Below are 5,616 nucleotides of genomic sequence, written 5' to 3' on the forward strand. Positions count from 1 at the left end.
GAGAAAGCAGAAACCGCCCGTCAGCTGAGGGCTCCTGTGCCCTTGTGCCAAGGCCTGCGATGACCAGGCCATGCTGGCTGCACCCAGAGCTGTGCCCAGAGCTGCCCATCCCTGCTGCCAAAGGCACAGAGCAGGAGGGCAGCACATGTGCCCAGCCTGCAGCCAGCCACAGCACATCCAGCCCTCAGCAGCTGCCCGGAGCAGGATGCTCCTGTGCTCGCTGCCATCTCCCAAAAGCTCTGATCCCATCCTGCCAAGCACACAGGGACCCACCTCACGCCAACCACGGCTGCAAGAAAAGCTGCTCCCAAACCATGGCCTCAGCCTTCTCCAAGGGCACGGCCCATCCACACCACAGCTGCTCCCCAGCACTTCCCCATCCACACTGGACCACCTGGAACGCTTCCTCTGGAATAACAAACAACACATTATTGAAAAGAGTTTAGAGACAAAATGGGAAAACAAGAAAATTGGTAAAAAGTCTTATCTCTGTCAGGGTCTTGAGGAAGGCCCAACCCCTGCATGCCAGGGAAAAACCCAGCCATGGCTGTGGGAAACCCACACTTTCTCTCTTCCCCCCTGCACTGCCCCCCAAAATCACGGTGACCCCAAAGCAAACAAGGGCAGTGGAGCAGCCCAAACCCTTTCTTGCATGCACAGCAAAGCAGCTGTTCACAGGTTCTGGAGTCCTACCTCTGCTCCCACCATGGGGCTTTGTTTGTGTCAGGCTGGCTGCCCCAGCCCCAGCCCCAGCCCCAGCCCGGGGCACAGTGGGTGCTGGGGGCTGTTGGCAGGGCCAGGAGCCCACTCCCATTTCGTACCCACCCCAGCAAATGCCCCACCCTGCCAAAAGCAGCTGGGCAGTCACTGAAGAATTACTTGCATCTGCCCCAGCAAAGGGAGAGCCTTTGGTTCCCCGCCACGCTGGGTCATGCCCAGATCTGGCAGAATTTCCCGGGTGGGACTCATCTGCAAATTCCCTGTGGAGTTTGGCTTTGAAGAAGGTGCCAGAATCAAAGTGCACCACCTTCAGCCTCCAGTGGCCAGGCTGAGGAAGAGCTTGTCATCCTTGATGTCATCCTCGCTGTCTCCAGCAGCAGCAGCAGCAGCAGCAGCAGCAGCAGCAGCAGCATCCCCACCCGGTACAGCTTCTCCAGGGGCTCCTTCTCCTTCCCTGGGGGCAGACCAGCCTCTCAGGGCTCTGCCCAGGGCCCCAGCTGTCAGGGAACCGGGACAAGCAAAACCAGCTGGGATGGCGGCCACCAGTGCTGGGCAGAGCAGCTCAGCCCCAGCACAAGGGCTGTGTGTTCCCATCCCATGACCCCGGTGCAGTGACACAGGCAGCACAAAAAGCTCTGGGTTCCTTTGCTTCTCATTGCCAAGGCATATGTGGAGCAGGAACTTACCAGGGCCCTGGATCAAAGTGTGCCTGTGGCTCTCTCCCTTCTTCTATGGCAGAGGAATATCCCACATCCAAGGATCACAGAACAGGTCTTCCAGTGTGGGTCTGTCCAAGGAGTTCACGGATAAACACCACCTGATCAGGTCTTTGCACTCTGGGAAGAGAAAGCAGAAACTGCCGGTCAGCCAGAGAAGGCTCCTGTCTGCTTTGCCCCACTATTCCCACACCCAGGCCATGCTGGATGTGCTCAGAGCTGGGCCTAAACTTTCCCATCAATTCCCTGTTTTGGAGGAGAGCAGGACATGTGCCACCTCCTCAGCAGCTGCCAGAGCGGGATGCCCACTAGCCCGCTGCTGGCTCCCAGCACTGGGATTCCCCCCATGCCCAGAGAAGAGGATCCACCTTGAGAGAGCCCTTGTGGTAGCGGGAGCTGGCCCCAGCTGAGGTTCTGGCCCCTTCTGAAAGGGTGCTCCCCGCAGACCATCTGGTGCAGCAGGATGCCCAGGGACCAGACTGTTGCTGCCTCGCCATGGTACCAGCCAAAGTCGTTCCATTCCGGGGGGCTGTAGGACAGTGTTCCTATGGAATACAGATGGAGTTCATCAGGGGGATGCTGCTGCTCCCAGAGCCTGGCCCCAGCATCCCTGGGTGTGCGGGGGCTGCATCAGGGGCACACAGCGTGACCACTGCCCTCTCGCCAGCATCTGGGACTTGTGCAAAAAGTTAGGGTTGGAAAAGAAGCCTCTGGTGTTGGAAGAGGGCAGCCCTGGCTAGGCCCGACCATGACATGCAAAGGAAAAACCCACTCCATGCTGGGGAAAAAACATGCCCTTATCCTCCCTGCCTGCATTTCCCCAAAAATATTATGAAGCCAAGGGAAACAGGGCGAGTGAAGCAGCCCAAGCCCTTCCTGTCATCTGCATACCAAAGTGGCTGGGGCAAAGGTTCCGCCCTCCCTCTCTGTTACCCCAACCCACGGGGCTTTTGGTTGGGCTGGCTGCCCCAGCCCAGCCCTAGTCCTGGGCAGAGTGGCTGGCAAAGGCTGCCAGCAGGGCTGGAAGATGGCTGCCCACCCAGCCCTGCTCTAAAGCAACCCAGCTGAAGATTCAGTGTCCTGACTGGCAGCAAAAGGGAGAATCCCCACTGCCACAGCCAGCTTGGGCTGGGAGATGTTGGGCCATGAGATGTCAGCAGCGGGAGCACAGCCCTCTGCAGGCTCACCTGCAAAGTGAGTGTAGACTGTGTCCTGCAGGTAGGTGCCACAGCCAAAGTCAATGAGTTTGGCCTGCCCGGTGTCCAGGTCAACCAGGATGTTCTCTGGTTTGATGTCGCGGTGCAGGACCCCGCAGCTGGTGCAGTGCCGCACGGCCTCCAGCACCTGGCGGAACAGCTCCCGTGCCACCTCCTCAGGCAGGAACCGCCGTGCCCGAATGAAATGATGCAGGTCCTGACACCGCTCTGGCCGCTCCAGCACCATCACGATGCAGTTGGGGAGCTCGAGCCACTCCAGCAGCTGGACCACACCGGGGAAACCAGTGGACACCCTGGCCAGCAGCACGATCTCCAGGGGTGCGCTGGTGCCGTCGGGCTGCGGGAGGAGCACGATGCCGTCAGTGGGGCCGATGCCGTGCCAGGCCTGGGGAAGCCCTCAGCCAGCCCGGGATGCTCTGCGCCCTGCGCTGGCCCCACGCCCGCTCTCTCTCGGGGCGTCCTGGTGGCTCCCACCGTGCCGGGCGCCGGCTCATCCCCGGCCGGCAGCCCCGGCTGCTGGCCCCGCTCACTCACCAGCTCGCCCCAGTGCCGGACGCGGTTCCGTGGCACCCTTTTGATGGCCACCTGCAAGCCAAAGGCAGCAGCGGGGTGAGCTCGCCGCCCGCACTGCGAGCCCCATCCTCCGCCCTCCGCCCTCCTCCTCCTCCATCCCCTCCTCCTGCGCCCGCCGCCGGCCCCGCCGCTCACCGGGGCGCCGTCCGAGAGCCTCGTGGCCGCGAAGACTCTGCCGAAGCCGCCGCGCCCCAGCAGCGATCCCAGCCTGTACCGCTCCTGCAGGGCCTCCTGCGCCGTCCCTGCGGGCGGGACGCGGCTGTCAGCGCTCGGCCCGGGGCCAGCAACGGCCCCCGAGCGCCCCTCACCCGCCCCGGGCCGGCCATGCCCAGGCGTTCCATCTTCGGAACGCGGCACGGGAGGCTCGGGGCTGGCGGCCGCGCTGCCGAGCGGCGGAGCTCGGGCCGGGGAAGCCACAGCGGAGGCGGCGGGAGCGGCCGCGCCGCCTGTGTCCTCCGCGGGCCGCGGGAGGAGCGGGGGCCGGGGCCGGGGCCGGGGCCGGGGGCGGGGCCGGGCTCGGGACTGGACCTTGCGTCGGGTCTGGGGCCGGGCTCGGGCCAGGCGGAGGCAAAGGGCGGCGATGCCGCCCCGGCCCCAGGCACTGATGCCCGCCCAGCAGCGCCACCGCCAGTACGGCCAGAGCCGGGCGGAGGCGAGACCGCGGCGGGACGGCCGGGGCCGGGCACGGGGCAGCCCCGCCCGGGGCCGGGGGCATGGCCCGGCCCGGCAGGGGAGAGGGAGGCGGGGAGAGGAGAGGGACGCCGGGCAAGGGACCCCGAGAGTAGGGTGCCCGACAGCGGAAAAGGGAGAGAAAGAGAAAGAGAGAGAGAGAGAAAGACTATTCAAAACTATCTGTTTTGCTGCTGCTGCCGCTACTGCTGCCGCCGCTGCTGCTGCCGCCGCCGCTGCCGCTGCTGCAACTGAAGCACCGGGGCCGTTCGTCCCCGTGTCTGTTCCCCGCTCGCCCCACGAGCCCCACGTTCGAGCCCCGCGCGCCCCGGGGACAGCCCCTCCGTCTGCCCTAAACACTGGAACTTTGCAGCCTTGAGCCCAGATGCGGAGCCCTGACTCCTGCACACTGGCACAGCGATCTCCTTCCTCGCTGCTGTGCATTGTCCTTGCTGAGGGTCAGACACTGGCGGGCCACCTTCCCTTGGGGTAGGATTCCTACCTGACCCAAGCACTGCACTTACACCTCCAGTGTTGCTTTCCTGTGTGGAAAGGAAAACTGTGTGTAGCTCATGGTTTAGAGTGTCTAAAACTTGCCAAGTCACAGATTTTAGAGGTGAGGTGCATTTGGAATGAATGGGATGGAGAAGCAGTGCAACATGGAAAAGAGGAGCATAGAAATAAATAGAGGAAAACATCTTGGATTGTTTCTTTCATTCTCATTTCCCTTCTGGAAAGCTGTTTCAGTTTTCCAGGAATCATCTGCTGTCTGCTCTTCTCAAGAATCTCTCATGGAGAACAAGGTTGAGCCTCTGTCACAAGATTTGCCACCAGCTGCAGCTTCTCTTAGCTTTCCATAGTTCACAGTGTGTGCAGCAGGACTTTTGCAGCAAAGCAGAACAAATGTTAGGAGAACTTTACATGTCCGTTCTTTTCCTGCTGGGCTGGGGAGTTGTGCCACTGGTGAAGTTTTCATTGTGACTGTTTGTGCTGGTTTCAGGCAAATTTTGGGAGGAAACCTCCAAAAGGGGTCAGTCTAGAAAGCAAGTTCCAGCGGCCCCTCCCCCTACTAGCTGAGGAAAAGACTTCCCTCCAGAGCGGGTTTAAACAATTCCAAGAAAAAGGAAAGTCACAGTCCGAGGAACTTCTCTGCCCCAGCTAGCTAAAACCAAATTGCTAGACCTGGGCTGTGAAGGCATCAGGAAATTTCCAAGTCTGGGCACTGGCGGTCCCAGCAAACACCAGATCTGGATGATGCTGATGCCAGAACCTGGAAATATCCAAACTTTGGCTTTCTGTGCCAGCAAATCCCTGGACTTGGGCTGTGCCAGCACCAGGAAGTTTTCAGATCTGGGCGCTGGCGCTGCCAGCAAACACCAGATCTGGGTGGTGTCATTGCCAGTGACAGAAATCTGCCAGATTTGGGCTCTGCTGGCACCGGGAAATTTCCAAATCTGGGCACTGGTGCAGCAAACACAAGATGTGGGTGGTGCCAGACCCAGTAGCAGGAAGCTGCCACAGGTTTTAGCTTTCTGTGCCAGCAAATTGCTGGACATGGGTGGTGCTGGAACAGAGAAATTTCCAGATCGGGGCACTGGCAGTGCCAGCAAACACCAGTGAAACCTTCTGGTCCTCGTCCGGACCGTTGACTAGTGGTTTCCCTGAGAACCAGCTCTGGCCACTTTACAGACAGAGATGGCTTTCATCTGGTTGTGTGGAAA

The sequence above is a fragment of the Melozone crissalis genome, unplaced genomic scaffold (assembly GCF_028551555.1).
Source record: "Melozone crissalis strain CALT ecotype California unplaced genomic scaffold, PUWL_Pcris_2 ptg000139l_1, whole genome shotgun sequence".
Classification (NCBI taxonomy): domain Eukaryota; kingdom Metazoa; phylum Chordata; class Aves; order Passeriformes; family Passerellidae; genus Melozone; species Melozone crissalis.